Source organism: Rosa chinensis, chromosome 6 (assembly GCF_002994745.2).
Source record: "Rosa chinensis cultivar Old Blush chromosome 6, RchiOBHm-V2, whole genome shotgun sequence".
Taxonomy (NCBI): Eukaryota; Viridiplantae; Streptophyta; class Magnoliopsida; order Rosales; family Rosaceae; genus Rosa; species Rosa chinensis.
In genome coordinates, this window is record NC_037093.1 from 11,249,588 (window position 1) to 11,267,951 (window position 18,364).

At 36.6% G+C, this 18,364-nt stretch overlaps 1 long non-coding RNA gene across 1 annotated transcript; it reads right to left on the reverse strand.

Moving 5' to 3' along the window:
- Positions 1-1,536: 1,536 nt before the first annotated feature.
- Positions 1,537-3,055, reverse strand: LOC121050194. Its single transcript, XR_005802312.1, has 3 exons — positions 3,024-3,055; positions 2,516-2,635; positions 1,537-1,773 (listed from the first exon to the last, which is right to left on the reverse strand). It is a non-coding gene; the product is annotated as an uncharacterized LOC121050194 (long non-coding RNA).
- Positions 3,056-18,364: the final 15,309 nt, after the last annotated feature.

Below are 18,364 nucleotides of genomic sequence, written 5' to 3' on the forward strand. Positions count from 1 at the left end.
CATGCAATTCCACACGATTTACTTTAAGGAAAATGATTTGTGGCCTCAATTCTAGGTGTCATGCCATATCACCTAAACACATCACCTATTTGTTAAATCATGTCATGTAATTCTTGAGTAAAAAGACTATCTTATCATTTCAAAATCTAATGACTTTAAATTATTTTAGTTTTCATGTAAAAATAAAATATATTATTTTGGTTTTCTTTTTCTTTTTCTCGTTACATATATAATTATATATATATGTTTGTGAATATATATATATATAATTCTTCAAAAAAAAATTATAAACAAATATGTGTTTGTGTGTATGAATATATATATATATATATAATTATATTATATTTGTATATATATAATTCGTACAGAAATTTATATATGTATATTTGATGTAGAATTAATATGGTATAAATATATATATATATATATATATATATATATATGTCATAATTCTAACCCACAAAATTAAAAAAAAAATTGATTAAAAAAAAAGTCAAATTTAAAATTGATTCCACAAAAATGGAAAGAAAATATATTAATATCTTAATTATAACCCATCAAATTTGGTAAATTAAAGTAATATTCAACTCTTTTAATAAATGAATTTGATACAATTAATGGAAGATTAGTTTACCTTACACTAACAAGTTAATTAGAAAAGTCAAAAATTAAATTGGATCCACAAAAATGGAAAGAAAATGTATTGAAATCGTAATTAAAACCTATGAAATCTGGTAATTGAAGAGGTAAGAAAATATCATTAATAAATTGAATTGATAAAATTCTGGATTCCATCATTTCAAAATTTCTCGGCTACTGACGGTTACTTGGTCAGTGACTTAGTTACTTGGTTGTGACTTGGCTATTGACAGTTACTTGGTTAGTGACATGTGATTAACAGTGACTTGGCTACTGACAGTTACTTGGTTAGTGACATGGTCAGTTACTTAGTTAGTGACATGTGATTAACAGTGACTTAATTGGCTATTAACTTATGACTTGGCTACTGACAGTTACTTGGTTAGTGACATGGTCAGTTACTTAGTTAGTGACATGTGATTAATAGTGACTAATAGTGACTTGGCTATTAACTTGTGACTTGGCTACTAACAGTTACTTGGTTAGTGACATGGTCAGTGACTGTTAACCTCAAGTCACTGGCGACATTACTGGGAAGGCACATTGCATGTCACTGACTAGGTCACTGTTATACACAAGTTACTAACCAAGTCACTAGCTATGTCACTAGTCAGTGAAGTCATTGGCCAGATCACTGTTAACCTCAATTCACTGGCTATGCCACTAGCCATGTCACAGTCAATTACAAGTCACTGACCATGTAACTATCAAAGTCACTGATGATCTTCTCATTTTCACAATCTAGGTCACTGTTGTACACAAGTTACTAACCAAGTCACTAGGAAAGCACATTGCATGTCACTGTTATATCATCATTAGAGATCCATACCAGCCTTGGTTGCTAATTTCAGTGATCTGAGCCAAAGTAAATTGAAGATGTGTTTACAAATTTGAATAAGTATACAGGCTATTGGGTGTTAGCAAGGTAACCTAAAAAAAAAAAAGAGTCGTAAACAGACGATATTGGCAGTTGGCCAATAAGAGAATAGTCTTGGTTTTGTTGAAGCCGCAACTTCTTTCTTGGAGGCAAGTAGGGAGATAGATCAATATTTGGTGTGCTCGATACCAATTCGACCAAACATGGACTGACACATCTCACATTTTGAAGCAGATCTGGGTCACATCCCACGCTACCTAAAAAGATGAACTTTTCTTTAATGTTTGACAAGACGATAGTTGATTATATAGTCTACTAACAGTGGATGCATATATACTTCATATCAGGCATGTGTATATAAATATGATCTACTTTACAAATTACAAAGCTAAAAGGCATATAAATTGAACACGACCACAATGTATTTTCATATGCTAGGCTAACAACATAACAATAATTTTAGGAAGCAGAACGCTGCGAGACAACTATGATTATAATATGATGATGCCGTACACACCACCATGAGCTATTCATTCATTAATAATCAAAATCTGTAATACCAAAAAGCATCAAGGAAAAGAAGATTAAAGCAGTTGAAACATTAATCATCATCTTGATTATCATAGGCATAAGAACACTAATATACATCATCATCACCACCATCCAGTCCACACCTCTACCAATACCCATCACCAACTTCTGATTGCATCAAAGTTGATATTTATATGCATCCATAAAGATAAAATCTAAAGGCTATAAACTAATAAGGGATCCAACTTAGAAGAGTAATGATAATATCAAGAATAAAGTCAAAATAGAGCTCTCAAAATCAAACTACCTGTAAAGGAGAATCCCCAGATGCAGGCTTAATGCCTGTTACAGAACACCTTCAAGATAATATTTAATGGACATGAATGACAAAAATCAATTTTCCACATGTTCAGAGGAATTCTGATAATAACCACAAGGTGCAATTATACCAAGCTGAAAAAAGCTCACCTTCACTAGGCGTTGCACACTATCACTGACCTCCCCACAAAGAAATGTCTTTGATGTGTCTCCATGATATCCCTGTTACAGAAAGACATAATAGAGTATGAAGAAGAGTTGAGCTTCCACCTTGACAAGGAAGATAAAAACAATACCAAACATCGTACATTCATTATCAAATAACAGATAATGATAAAAGCAGCCAATGCACTGAAATACCCCACCGATTGAATCATGCCATTCATTATCCAATTATGAAGTGAGGCTTTCTATTAATCACCTTTCAGGTCTTAAATTTCACTCATTGTAATGACTTCACACAATAAACTATAGATAACTAATATATACTTGGTTCTCTATAAATCAGTAACACCTATATGATTCTTTATGTAAAATCAGTAATTTTACAAACTAGAACAGATTACTGATAAAATCATTTTGTTAGATCAAATTCAGTAGGTTAAGGATGGAATGAGCTAAGATGAAAATCATAAAAATCATAAAATCAGAAACATACATTTAGGTAGACAGTAACATCTATGTTTATGATGTCTCCGTCCTACAAAAGTAGAATATCATTAGTGAGTAATTTACAAGGAAAGAAAAAGTTAGTGAGGAGCAACTTGACTACTGTGCATGTTAGAAGTCAAATCGAAATCCTAGCTACAAAAATAACTCTCGAAAAGCTCAAGAACGAAATCGGACCTGAGGAACTCCAAAGCAAGTCTCGGATATCGGCGCCGCCTCTACTAGATCTCTCCATCTCTACAGAGCCGATTCGAAGCTTCCGCTCCGGCGAAGAAGGGCAGAAACGATGGCGTAGGGAGACTGGGCGTACTGGACGCCATTGGGGAGCGCGAGAGAGAGAGAGAGATGAATGAGTCATTGAGTCCGAATGGATAAGGGTTCAGTGAACCCGGGCTTGGGTAACGGGAGAGGGGGAGCTACTAGTGGCAGTTTTTGTAATTATTGTTATTTTTAGTGGTAGGTTGTGAAGAAGTGACCTTATTTATCATGGGGACATTTGTGTATCCTGAATTATAATAAGGCACTTTAAAATGACCTCTTTTATCATTGGCCCATATATAAGGGTGTGCAAAACATGGTACAAACCAGCTAAACCGGCCAAAACCGACCGATAAATATGGTTTGGTTAAGGTTTTTTAATTTTAAAAATTGAAAGTCGGTTCACTACTGAACCAAACCATTTATGAAATGGGTTGTTTGGTTTCTCTTGTGCTTAAACCGCAAAACCCGAACCGACCAGCATGTTAGAAATATAATAGTAAAAAAATTAAATTTATATATTTAATAAATAAATATATATATATATATATATATATATATTCATTTGTCCAGTCTATTTGTGTAAGTTCTAGATCCCAATTATAACTTTATTCTTAAATGATATACTATCATATTAAATCCAATGCCCAAAGGCCTAGAACTCTAATATGTAATCGCTACAATCACTTTGATTCTCTTACATCACATCTCTCAATCTCTCATTAACTAGTGAATTAAGCTATTACTAATGGGCTAATGGCTAAGCCATCAAATAAGTGAATCACTTTGAATCTATTCTAAATTTTGATTTTTGATCGAATATTAGTTTTGGATTTTAATTATTGAATTTTAAATTCAGTTATTGTTTATTTAACATAATTTTTGTTATTGAGATTGAATTTTACTATGATTTTTTTATAAATAATATTATTAGGGTTAAACCGCCTAACCGACCAAACCAAACCAAACCATCTTTAATTGGATTGGATTGGACTATGCTCATTTTTTCTGATGGTTGGTTGTTCATATTGCATAAACCGCTCACTTTGACATATAGATGGTTTGGAGTCAAAACCGATCCAATCCAATCTGTGTGCAGCCCTACCCATACACACACACACACACACACACACCACATTAATTCTCCATCCAAAATATATAAATTTTTTGGACGTATATATATACACACACACACCCATACTTTTTTTTGAATATGTATAATGAAAAAAAATTCCAAAATAATGAAAAAGAAAGAAAGGAAAAAAAACCAAACAATATTTTTTTTTTAGAAGAAAGTCAAAATAATTTAGAGCCGTTATATATTCATCAACATATATATATATATATATATATATATTTTTGACGAATTATATATATAATAAAAAAAAGAAAAAGAAAAAGAATAAAATAATGTATATTTTCTAGAAGAAAGTTAAAATAATTTAGAGCCATTAGATTTTGAAAGGATAATATAGTATTTTTATTCAAGAATGACATGACATGATTTGACAAATTAGTGAGGTGTATAGGTGACATGCCTTGACACCTAAGATTGAGACCACAAATCTTAGGCCTCATTGAGGCCCTATATCATTGCCCTTACTTTAATTATAAAAATATTTACATAAAATTAATCATACTGTAAAAGAAAATATTGATATACGCAGGGTCTTTCTTGAATTTTAAGAGCTCTTGTGCGAGAATTTATATTTATAATTATTATCTTATTATTTAGAAAAAAAAAATGGAAGAGTGAAGTGCCATATAAAGCAAAATTCATAGCGTTTATTTTTTCTCAAAAGAGTAAATTTTAGAACTAACGTGAAGGGGTTAGATGTATTATATAAAAGAGAAAAAAAATTCTATTTACTAGTGAAAACAAAATAAAAGACAAAAAAAATTCTCAAAAAGTAAAAAAGCAAAAAAAAACAAAATTTGACAGAAAGTAGTAGGAGAATTATATGGGAAAAGAAGGGAGGTTCGCAAAGGTCAAATTGTGGAGCCAAAGTGTAGAAACTCCGCCCCTTAATCAAGTGAGCTAACATAGTTTAATTAATATTGGCTTTTTCAATGTTATATATAGGTACCATATATTATACTTTACTTGATTGGAGGCCTCCTTGAGTCGGAGGACTAGTGTGGCTGCACCACCTCAGGGCTGTCTCTGCATGTACATACATGCGAGCGTGCGTCTCAAGAGGTTAATTGTTAAGTCCTATACTTAGATTTACTAATTTACTACTCATTTGGACGGTAACCGATTAAATTATTTAATTTTCGGTGGTTCTAGTTGGATCTCTAAATTTGATATTTGGACCTTTCTTACTTATTAAACCTCCAATTCACTATTTCTAATACTTAAATAGCTAAGTATACCTCCCTAATTTTACCAAAACACCCTTGAACAATTAAATTTGTATTTTCAACAATTTTTTTTGTTTTGTTTGTTTTTTTTTTAATCTCTAGCAACTCAACCACGAATAATTATATGAGGATGTTGCCTACATTTTTGGTGTATTTTTAGTGGCGGAACCAGAAAGTGATTTTTGGAGAGGCTGAACAAGTAGTTTTTTTTGTTAATCCAGATCGTAGTTTTTTTGTTTGTTTTGTAATTTGGATAGTTCTAGAAAAGACTTTGTTCTCAAATAAATAATATATCGATTAAATCTAATTAAAATGAGTTGATCTCAACCTAACAAGTGGATCAGAAAGAGCAACTAGGGTTTTTCCGTTTTCCGTCTCTGCGTCTCGTCCGGTGACTTCCGCCCAAGGCAGGACTTCGGCCTTGTCGAGGTGTGGTGAGTGCAGCCGGACGGCGCTTTTTCTTGAGGCTATTGCTCGACAGGTTTTGTGGGAGGGTTACTGCTCTACCTTTTGGCATGGCAGTTGAGGCAGAGTTCTGGGCACCGAACCTTTGATGCGTGGTGGCTGTGGTGTACGGTGGTGGAGCTTCATCGCTGTTATCCAAGACTTGTCGACGACGAAAATTGGGTATGGTAGGTTGTGATGATAATGAGCATGACGGTGCAAATCATGCGGCGCAGGCGGGGCGATGTGGATCTTGCAGCGCAGGCATGGTCGTGGTGGCCTTGATGGATCGAAAGTGATGAGGCAACTATGCGTGCAATTGTTGTGTAGAGGAGATTGGTACTAGACTTAGGTCTGACCATGCTTATTGGGCTGGAGATGGTGACTATCCTAGGGTCTGCCCCCTTGGGTTTTTCCAATAGTTAGTTTTTACTTTCTAATAATTCCTTGATTGTTTAGGGAACTATGCAATTTTGTGTCTGTTGTGTGCCTATTTGCTATGAAGTTCATAGTTATAGGCTCACTTCTTTTAAGTGACTGGTAAGTTCAAATATAGTTGGTCTATCCCTATGTAACACTATGGGTTTCACCACAAACCCTTGTTCTGTCTATAGAAGGCAGCGGGAGGGTATGTAATGGCCTTCTTGGCATGTGTATTAATTAAATCTTGACTGACTTTTCTGTCTTCTACTAAAAAAAAAAAAAAGTTGATCTTGAATCTTAATTAGTAATAACTACACCAAAATATTCAATGAATTAATTATAAGGAAATTTCAAATCAGATTATTTTGAATGTATTTTTGTATTAAATGATGGGCCTATGTATAGAAATTATTTATTTTTACTTAATTATTTTAGGTAAATTATAAAATTATATAGGTAATATAAGGAAATTCTGAAGAAAAAACAAACAATTTATTGAATTTTTTTTGTTTTGAAATGATTTATTGAATGTAATATAAATGGGGATGTAAGAAGAGTATTTGCTTTATTCATTTTTTTCTCTTTGTCCTTATTTGTCTTTTCATATGATTTGACAAAGTCTATTGATAATTGAAAAAAGATGGAGGTCCAAATATCAAATTTGGAGGTCCAACTAGAACCACCCTTTAATTTTCACTTTCACTACAAAAATTTAGGAGGTCCTAAAGTTGACTTTTTCTTCTACCCACTTTTTGAGGAAACTTTCTTCACATAATATGTAGAGGATGCGTAGCACACTAAAATAAGAGTTCATTTGAGTGAGTTATGATCTACGGAAGTTGAATTTCTACATTAAAGTTTCGGTGACTTTTATAGGGGCAACATCGACTTTTTGCTTCGTGAGTATTTAAAGAGAGAACCTAAAAATTGAGGGACGAGGGGATTCGGTACCAAAAACTCTTAAAACCCTCATACCTTAGACCTGATTAGTTGACCCGACCCGAACAGAAACCCAACCCGGACCCGACTCTCTCTCCTTTGTCCAACCACCCCAGGCTGGAAAAGGATCGCATTTCTCTTCTTCTTCTTCTTCTTCTTCTTCTTCGATCTACAACTTCAATTTAGTTCAATTGATATGAATATAGATGGTTTTGAAGCTATGAGCAATTTCGGGTTCGAAACCCTTGCCAACTGGTGCTCTCTCCTCCGACCACCTCTAGCCATGAAACCACTCAAATTTAGAAACTCTATGGTAGATGATTCAGACCCTCCATGCCTCATAGATCAATTCATTACACGGAGGTTGATCGATCGATTTAAAGTTTCTGCTTCCCGAAACTTTCAAGGTAATTTCTAGCCTTCTCGTTCAAAATTGATCTTACGTTTAGTTTGAAAAATTGTTATGGGTGTTGTGATGAGTATTTTGATATAAACTTTGTAGCCCAATTCGGTGGTTGAGATGACTGCAAGTGAGCTGATGGCAGCGTGTGACTGCTTATGGACTACTGTTTTGACACATTATATAGATTTTAATGTTGTGAGCGTGTGGATATAACTCAGTAGATATAAGTTGGACCTTAGAAACGGTAGGAATTTTCGAAGTTTCAGGCATTTGGGGTATAAAATTTAGATAAATCCAACGGTTGGATCATAGTGGTTTTTCATTAAGTTGTTAGAGTTATCGAGGTGATGAAACGCTTGAAGTTTGAGCCGATTCTGGTGTGAGTTTAGATTTTTTGGATTTCCAATGAATTATTAAATTAGGGTTTCAGGGTTTCATTTGAATTCGTTTTAGGTCAATATAAATGTATTTCCAACGGGAGTGTTGGATTCGAGCATTCATTTTGATTGACAATTTCTTCGAATTTCATTGTGCATATGATTTATGATTTCCGATTTACAATTCGTCATTGCGTTTTAATTAATTTATGAATTTCCAATAAATATCTCGGATATGGGCGTGTCTGTGATTTAGGATAAATGCATTGGCTTGAATTTCTGTTATGGTTTATGGATCTTTGGTTTATTGTCAGATTATAGATTTTATGATCATGATTGAATTATTATTATATTTGTGAGTTTAATAATTATATTGATTGGATTTGTTATGTTGTTGGAGGCAGTAGGAGAGAGGGGATGTGCTGATAGCTATGGCTGGAGATGAGGCACCATGAGAGAGGGGATGCACTGGTGGCCAATATTATTATTGTGGCACTAGGAGAGAGGGGATGAACTGGTGGCGGATATTATTATTGTGATACCAGGAGAGAGGGGATAAACTGGTGGCTGATACTATTATTGTGGCACCAGGAGAAAGGTGATGAACTAGTGGCCTGTATGACTGTACATACATGATACATGAGCATTGCCAAGCATAATTAGCTAAAGATTAAGGTTGGCTTCTGGCCACAGTCTCGAGCATTAACGCCACCATGGGTGCGACCTCCAGAAACACCACTATGCAGGCTGTCGCCTGGGCTCAGGCTCAAGCCAACATCACCCTTAACGCATCATCACACGTTGCGTCAATAACACCTCACTGAAGCATCAGCAGGTACTAACTGATCCTTATCAGTCCCACATCGGAAAACCAAATGAAAGACATTCTCCCTTCCACCTATAAAAGGTTCACTCATCTCTCCTCATTGATTATGCATTAAATACTTACCTAAAGTTATTCTGTCAATATAAATATATTAATTGACTTAGGCATCATCTGGGTTAACAAGAACTGACTACAGTCAGAATATTGAACATTAACATTGGCACCGTCTGTGGGAATTGTGAGTTAAAGGTCACTCACTCATCATGTGAGATCTTGAATTTTGAAGTTGGTCAAATTTTATTTTTTTGAGGTTGGAAGTGGAAAGTAGAGATCATCACGAGTTCACAGCATATTTTGATGAATTTTTCGGATTCCTAAACTATTTTTTAACTAATTTTTGAAGTTTAGTTGGAAATCAAATTATGTGGTGATGTGGCGCGTTACCATTGATTTGTAGGCTTGACTTGGAGACCAATTAGCAGCAGAAAAACTTGTCTTGCATGTGCAAGATAAGATTGACATTTGTCGATCAAGTGGTGGCATAAGGTTTTTGTGTGCTTGACAAGTGGCACAAGCTTGTAGGTGTTTCTTTAGGAATTTAACACTTGGCCACTTTTCATTGGTATCCTCTCCCTATAAATAGGAACTCAGCCCCCATATATTTCGTACCAATTTATGAGAAACATTCTCTCTCTCTAGTTTCTTTCTCTATCTTTCTCTCTCTAAAACTTCGGTGGATCATAACTTTTGATCCGTAATTCCAATTCAAGATCCGCAAAAGGCTACAGATTCATCTTGATGTCATCTTTCTATCCATAGAGGTTTGAGTTAGATCTTACGGTTATTTCTAGAAGGATCCTATTAGGAGGCTCGGTTTACGATCGATGTTCTAGGAGGCGATTGGTATTGTCGAGGTGAGTGGGTTTGTGTAATATGTTTCAAATATTCTTATTTTGTACAAAAATAGTGTGTTGTGTTTTAAATGATTACTCACAAGTGCACAAATCGATTGTAGTATTAGTGCAAGCACGAGGTCGTTCCAACAAGGATTGAAACTCGAATTGATTCTAACTCAAGTAATCAATTGAACACAAAAATAAACAAACATTTGGGAAGATTGTGATGATTGAAATTATAACTAAACAGCTAAGAATAGAAACAAAAGAATTTTTAGAAGGCTGAAAAATATGAGAGTTGAATGCTAAGACTTTGAATCCACCACCTAGTACTTCTACTCTATTGCTAGCTGACAACCATTGAATTCCCTAGATTTCATGCTAATGATTCCCGTACATAAGCCTTATTGATCCCGGACATATGCCAAAGTTCTTCTAACTTATGAATTCTAACTTATTGATCCCATATAGAACTCAAGTAGCCAAACTATAATTTACTTCACTTAATGATCAGGTTCAAGCAAACATGTTCAACTCCATTAAGCACAAAAGAACTAGGAAATCATGCAAACAAGAATATCGACTATGATCAAGCACTTGTATTCTCAATTCACAACTCTTTAATCACAAGATTGAATTATCTTTTGGCACCCTAGAAAACATCTACTCATTGATCATGCATCATGTTCTCCAACCAAATAACTCATAAACAAAACCTAGGTCTTATTGATCCAGAGCAAAGATTTTGAGTAAAAGTTTTATTGAAACAGTGATTAAGAGTTTAACATAGAAATTCAGAAATTCAATAGCAACCAACTAAACAAGTAGAATAGTCATAGTAGGGGCTTCATCTCAGCCCTAGCTTAGAAATTTAGCAAAAAGAAACGATAAAAATAACTAAGAAAAAAACATAGTGAAGGAGGAATAAAGATGAAGGTGACTCCTCTTTCTCTTGTTGCGTCTCCATCTGCTCTCCAGGCCCCCTCTTGTTTCTAGATGTCCTCTTTTTCTACCTTGTATGTCTCTTTTTAATTCCTACTTGACTTGGGCTTCTTAAGTCTTCTAGTCCAACTTGGAATAGATTTCTTCTCTCCAAAGAAACACAAGGTTATTATAGTCAACGCAAGAAATTACTCCAAATATGTCAGATACGTTCAGTCTTGTTCCATTCGAGTGCTAAGAACAATGGACTTGGGCCTCACAAGTCTGATTCTGAAAAGATATGCAAGATCCATCAGAATCTGCTTTCCCGAACTAGGTTCACTTAAATCATCATAACTTCATCCAGAAGAATGAGAATCCACTTCCGTAAAATTCCTCAAAAAGCTAACATCCGTATCTTTCCAATGGTTAGGGATCATCATGGGCCAGGCTAGGGCCAGCCCTACCCTAAATTTTAGGGCTTAGGGTAGGGCCGGGCCGGGCCTAGTCAAAGTCAACAAAATTTAGGGCCGGGTAGGGTAGAGCCGAGACTTAAATATGCTAACCCTTACCCACCTGAAAAGCCCGAGTCACTAGGGCCAAAAGGGCCGGCCTTCCAAATAGGACCGAAATGGGCCTAAAAAGGCTTTAATTTGTTTAACAAAAAGAAATACATTATTCTTTTTTCCTTAAAATGTGGCTCCATGGTCATATAGGCAATATAAGACTCATTGTTTTTTGTTGATCATATTTAATATATATATATATATATATATATATATATATATATATATTGAGATTAACTTATAAGTTATAACATTTATAAATATTAGTTAATGAGGTTATATTTAATTAACTATCTCTCTAAATCTCTAAATTAATTTTTATTTAACAAAGAAAACAAGAATTAAAGAAAATAAAGCTTAGGAAATCAATTACCAAAAAAGAGATAAGTTGTATGCTATAGAAAAAAGAGAAATTTATTTTTAAAATAGAAAAAATAGAAAATATTAGGGCTTAAACGGGCGGGCCTAGAGGGCCGGGCCGAGCTTGGCCCTAACGGGCTCAAACAGGTAGGGTCGAAAGGCCGGGTCGGGTTTTAATTGCATGGCCCTTACCCTACCCTATTTGAGAAAGGGTCGGACCGGCTCGCCCTAATGCAAGGGCCTGGTAGGGCTTCGGCCCTATGGGCCGGGCAGGCTTTAGGTGGGCTTAGGGCCAAAGGGCCAAATGATGACCCCTACCAATGGTATATGGCTCGCCTGCTAATACCTTATGAGAAGGTACAGTTTAATCCTCAAAATTGACGCACAACGGAGACAATTCTGGACACTTAGGATAGCAAGCACCCTTTCAATCCTGCATTTGACTTTAAGCTCCAAATCATTCTTTTCTCCAATTTAACCTACAAAACACAAAGACAAAGTAAATAACTCAAATATGGCAAGTTCTAAGTCTAGAATCCTACATTTAAGGGTATAAAAATGTATGAAATTATGAACTTATCATGGTGGAAAAGCATGATTTTATCTATTTATAAAATATCTCTCTATTTTCAAGTGAAGTATGTCTATTTGCGAAATATACGGAGTTTATATATATTATGTGCTGGATCCATTGTTTGACTAGTCATGGAACATGAGAACTTCTTGATTGGTTATGCCGAGGTACGGATGTGTCACACGGATAGGGCTTGAGAAGGCCATTAGGGTGCCTGTGGTGGACACTAAATTGAGGGATAATCAATAAGAAGGGTTGATACGATGTGATGAATTGCTGCGAATTGATGTGTATACTATATCTCTAATACCTTTTGTAGAGAAGTACGTAGGTTTTGACGAGCCTAGAAGGAAGAATTTACTTACATTCTGCTTTGTAACACTCACACCTCAGATTCGGGGTTAGGTGCTTAAAATTCACCAACACCAGGTCCAGGGCGTGACACATCACTACCATAACAAACGGTAACGAGGAAAGTGCGGCCAACCAGCTAGAGCAAACTACTAACCTCTAACTTGTAAATTCTTTAGCAACCGTAGCGCGTGCACTATTTGGCACCCTGGCTAACATTGACCACCAACATAAGGCTACCACCCTGGAGAACCCCTAACCCACTCTATGGTGGAAGATTAACCAGGCGGTAGCGGCCAAGTGCCAAGCCAGAATCTTGGCGCCAAGTTGGAGCTAGCACTGGTGGACATACATAAGGCCAACTGAGATCTAGAGCAGAAATGAAAGGAAAAGACAACAACTCTTAACCAGGCCGGGGGGGGGGGGGATTATTGGCAAAATTTGACGAGCTAAAAAAGGCGGTAGAGGAAACGCCAATCCAGCACTAAGCGAACACTCACAAAGCACAGGACCTAACACAAATGATAGAGCCAGAGTAATCCTAACACCACCAACTCAGGTGGTACACATAGGAGTACCATTAAACCCGCCAGAGTTGGCAGGCCTGGACCAACACCCCCACCACTGCTAATCCATGAGCAATTTTTTGATTCACACCCACCTAATAACTCCTTTAACGCAGGCCAACCAAGGGAGGCAGTCAACTTGACACCTTTAGTCAACTGCCAGGCCCAATCATAAATCAAGTCTACCCCCTTGATCCTTGACAAGGTGGAAGAGTTTAGGACTCCAGTTACCCGTGGAAGGAAAGTCTGTGATCACCGGATGATGTGACAAGATAAGTTTCAGAATCCAGGTAAGGGATTTGTGGCCTTTCTCGGTTAGTTGTTTTCATATTTTATATAAAATGAGAAATGTTAAGTTATACGGTTTGGTTATGTTCAAATGCAATGCATACTAACCATTTCGTGAGAGATATTGTTGATGATTTGAGAGAGAAGAGTAGCACTGACTTCCTTGGGTTCAATCCCCAAAACCTCGGGAGGGTTAACTACGCAGGTTGTCCGAGTATTTTTATCAAAATGACGGACTTGGTACATGGGTGTAACTAGGTAGTGGACGCTTTCTAAAGTGCAATACATACTAACCATTCCATTACATTGGAAAAATATTTTAAAAGTTAGTTGTTTTTAAAGTTAATGGTTTAAGTACGTTTTCATACTGGTGCACCTCTAAAGTTAAAAGTTTTCTAACCTAACCGGGATGAAGTCCTTATTCAGCAGCGAGGACGAAAGCTCACCCCTTATAATAGTGTGGATGTAGGTGTTGTGCACTTGTAAAGGGATAGTAGCGGATGGAGCTACGTGTGCGGAAACGAGTTCAATAAATTGTCGTAACGAAAACTAAATTCAGGTTTTAATCTCGATTTTTATTTCTTGAAATTCGTTTTCCGAAACTTGTCGGAAGTTTGTCTTGTGTTAAAACTTTGTTAAACTCTTATTTCTTGATGTATGTCATTTCTCGAGTAATCCTTCATATCAAGTTCTGGACGAACAAGTTGAATTTAATAATTAAAAAAATTTCACCTAAAAAGTATTTATAATTAAGTTTCTGCTGTGCATTTATGAAAAATACTCAATAAACTACCTTGCAATTCTCTAAAATGTAAATCAAATTTTTCGATTTATGTTTTAGGATCTCGTGGCACTATAAAGTGCTCAAGCTGATGATGTGCAATTTGGGGTGTTACACCTGTTATAGAGATCAGATCATAAACTCTATTTACTTTTCCCATGGGTAAAACATTGTTGCTAGTTTCCCATCCGGTAATGCAGAAATTCAAGAGTCCAAATAAATATTAACATCCGCTCCGCTTTGTATCTGCCAACATGAACTTCCTCTCAATAGTCTCTAGTAGAAAACATACTCCTCCATGAATTTGAGGGAGAAGCATGCAGAATTTCATACTAAAAGGACGTCTCTGGAAAGTACTTTACCTCTCACACACACACACACATGCAATAAGCGATGTTGGATTATGAATCACATGTCAGGCCTGTTTTCCTAACATGGCAAAATTAAAATTAGTGAGACTGCGAAAAGCCAAACCCCCTTCCTCCTTAGGATTACATAAAGCATTCAAAATCTTCCAATGTATCTTCTTTTTGTCTAAAGTAGAACCCCACTAAAACCTAGCACACATTTGTTCCAAATCTTTACAAAAAATTTCGTCAACTGGAAGACACTCTTGGCATAAGTAGGTAAAGCTTGAGCAATAACTCGAATTAGGATGTCTTTTCCTGCAACACTTAACATTTTTCCCTTCTAGTATCAAGTTTCTTGGCGAAGTTATCTTGGCCAAGTTATCTTTGATGTATTGAAATGTAGATGTCTTCTTTCTCCCCACATAAGTAGGTAAGCCGAGATATTTCTCATGTGAAGCCACCATCTCTACTCCCAAAATACTAGAGACCTCCTCCTTCAAATCCTTTCAAACATTCTTGCTAAAAACCATTGAGATTTTACTAACATTAATCAACTGGCCCGAAGCTCTCCCATAAGTCTCAATAACATCTTGTATCTCATCACAAGCCTCCAAGGAAGCATGAGCATAAAACATACTTAGGGGTCATCAATGGGCTCGACCGAGCCGGGCAGGGCCACAACATATATATATATATATATATGTATATTGTTAAAGGAAAAACATATTATGTGCCTTCGTCAAAGCGACTGACGGAGAGAGAATTAAGGAATCAGCGATTACCATCAATCAGCACAATTACAGATCAATTAGCATTTAATGTCATCATTGTAATTGATATTTCCGTTGTAATTCTCTCCCTATATAAAAGGACTATGAAATGAAATGAGTAGACCAATTCCAATTCCATTTTACTTTTACACGTTATCAGCACGCTCAGAGCAAATAGCCAAGAAAAACACCTAGTTTTCAAGTTCCTTTATTTCTCCCGTCGAAAAAAATCAAAACCCTAGAAGAAAAAAAAAAATTTCTTCTTCTGTGCCGCCACCAATCTCAAAAAAAAAAAAAAAAAAAAATCCTCTCCCTGGCCACGTAGATCCTCAATCGGCCAGCCCCAACGTAGCCTCGACCTCAGCCAGCTGCCCCGCGCGGCTCCTCACCTCAGCCAGCCCATAAGGAATTGTAGCACCTCCCAGCGAACTACACACCACCTCCTCTTCACCGGAGTCATCTGCAGCACCAACCGCCTGCATTCTGGCCTTCGATCCAGCTTCCTCACCAGAGCCTCCCAACCTTTGATCTAGCCTCCACCCGTGCCTAGTCCCCCTCCTGCTCACATTGCAGCATCACAGAATCGTCCTACCCATGCGGCCAGCACACCCGCGCTGGCCAACCCACGCAGCCCACAACGCAGATCCCAGCACAGATCGCTGCAGAATCGGCAGCCCCGCCCCGCAACCTGTGCAACACAGCACACCCACGTCTTGCGTAGCCCAACGCCTGCCTATCTCAGCGCCACCCCGCCTGGGCACACCCCTCTCGCCCAGCACGCTGCCAACCTATCTGCGCACACCTCACCCACCTGCAAACCAGAAGCAGACTCGAAGAAGAGAGAGAGAGAGAGAGAGAGAGAGAGAGAGAGAGAGAGAGTTAAAAAAAAAAGAGGTGACCCGGCCCAAAGAAAAGACCGGGCCCAACAAAAAAAAAAAAAAAAACCTATGACCCGGCCTAGAAAAGAAAAACTGCGGCCGAAACAAAACAAAAAAAGAAATAGGCCTTGCGGCGCAGAGAAGAAAAAAGAAAAAGTTGGCCTCTTCGGCACAGAACAAGAAAAAAAAAACTAGGCCTACAGCCCAGAGAAAAGCAAAGAAAAAAAACCAGGCCTCGTGGCCCACTGCTGAAAAGAGAAAGGAAGAAGCCCAATTTTTTCTCAAGCACAAAAACATCGCTACGCACGCCTGCATCAACACGCGCGTGTGCTAGGATTGTTTTATTTTCTCGAAATCAAGTATGTTTTCTTGATTTTATTTTATGATTTTAACCAAGCATGTTAATTTTATTTATATTTTCTATTTTTAAGCATGCTTTATACTTTATTGTTTATGCTTTTATTATATTTTGTTATTGAGCGTGTTTAGTTAGATAATTTTGATCATTTCAAGCCTGCCTTGTTATTTATGTTTTATATGATTATCTTTAAGCATGATTTATAAATATGTTTAAGCATGTTTTATATTTTATTGCTTATGTTTTTATCATGAAATTAAAGCATGTTTTGTGATTTTTTATTTATTTTATTCATGATATATTATTGCTAATTATTATGTGTACTATATAATTTGTTGTATATTTGTGAAATTTGAGCATGCCATGTAGTTCATTTTTATATATGCTATGTTTAAATGTGCTATGGTTATTTTTAGAATGCAACATATAAATTCCGTTTTGCCATGATAATGAAAATTCATGCGCATTATCCATACACACTTACCGTGATAAAGTATTTTCACATAGCATCAAAAAAAAAAATGTGAGCATTACGAATCTTAGTCTTGAAATCTAATTCATATTTTTGGAAAATAATTCACGTGTATGTCTTTATGACTGCGTAATTTATATATTCCCTCTTGTTTATGTAGATGGCTAATCTAACTCGACCTGAATTTGACATTTTGGACTCAGAAGGACTTGAGTACCATCGTTGGGTTTCCGATGTGGAAACTGCTTTTGTGGCAAAGACTACACTGCCACCATTACTGACCCCAAAGATGATGAACCATCTAATAAGGTGAAAGAAAATGTCTTAATGTTTCTGAGGCGACATATTGATCCTAGCCTACACTGGGAGTACCTTCAGTTGAAGACACCCAAAGAACTGTGGGATGCCCTTAAGGGACGTTTTGGGAACATTCATGACACTTTGCTCCTAGAACTAGCCGTTCCCAGAACTGGCCGTTCAATGGAATGGAATCCGCTTGCTTGACTATAAAATGGTCAATGACTTCAACAAGGACATGTTGCGCCTCAAGGCACGTCTCAATTTCTGTAGAAGGGAAATCACAGAAAATGATATGATCTACAAAACTCTTTCCACCTTTCCTACTTCAACGCTTATACTAGCAAACCAGTATAGGTTGGAGTATGACAACAAATGAATCACAACCTTCAATAAGTTGATCAGCCTACTGCAAGTGGCTGACAGGCATAATGAGGTTCTCTTGAACAACAATGTCAGGCCCACTGGAACAAAGAAAATTCCCGAGGCTAATTATGGAAAAATGAAAGGTGGAAAGAACTCCAATGCAAAGGGGTTTAGACGTGCTGATCCCTACCCACGTGGCAATAATGCACCATGTGGAAAGGGACATGGGATCGTGGAAACAAGATGCAAAAGGAAAGAGTTGCCAATGAACCATGATATAGGTGTGGATTCATTGGGCATTGGTACAAGAATTGCCAAGCAAACAACAGAGTAGCAGCCAATTACAAGAGGTATAGAGAGTCTAAAGAACAAGAGGCTCACTATATGGAAGAAGGAGGTAATGACCTAGACGTCAACCTTACAATTGCAGACTTCAATGGCAAAGAGGAATTTGCTAAGTCAATGGATGCTTTCAATCTTGATTGATCTGCTTTATTCATTT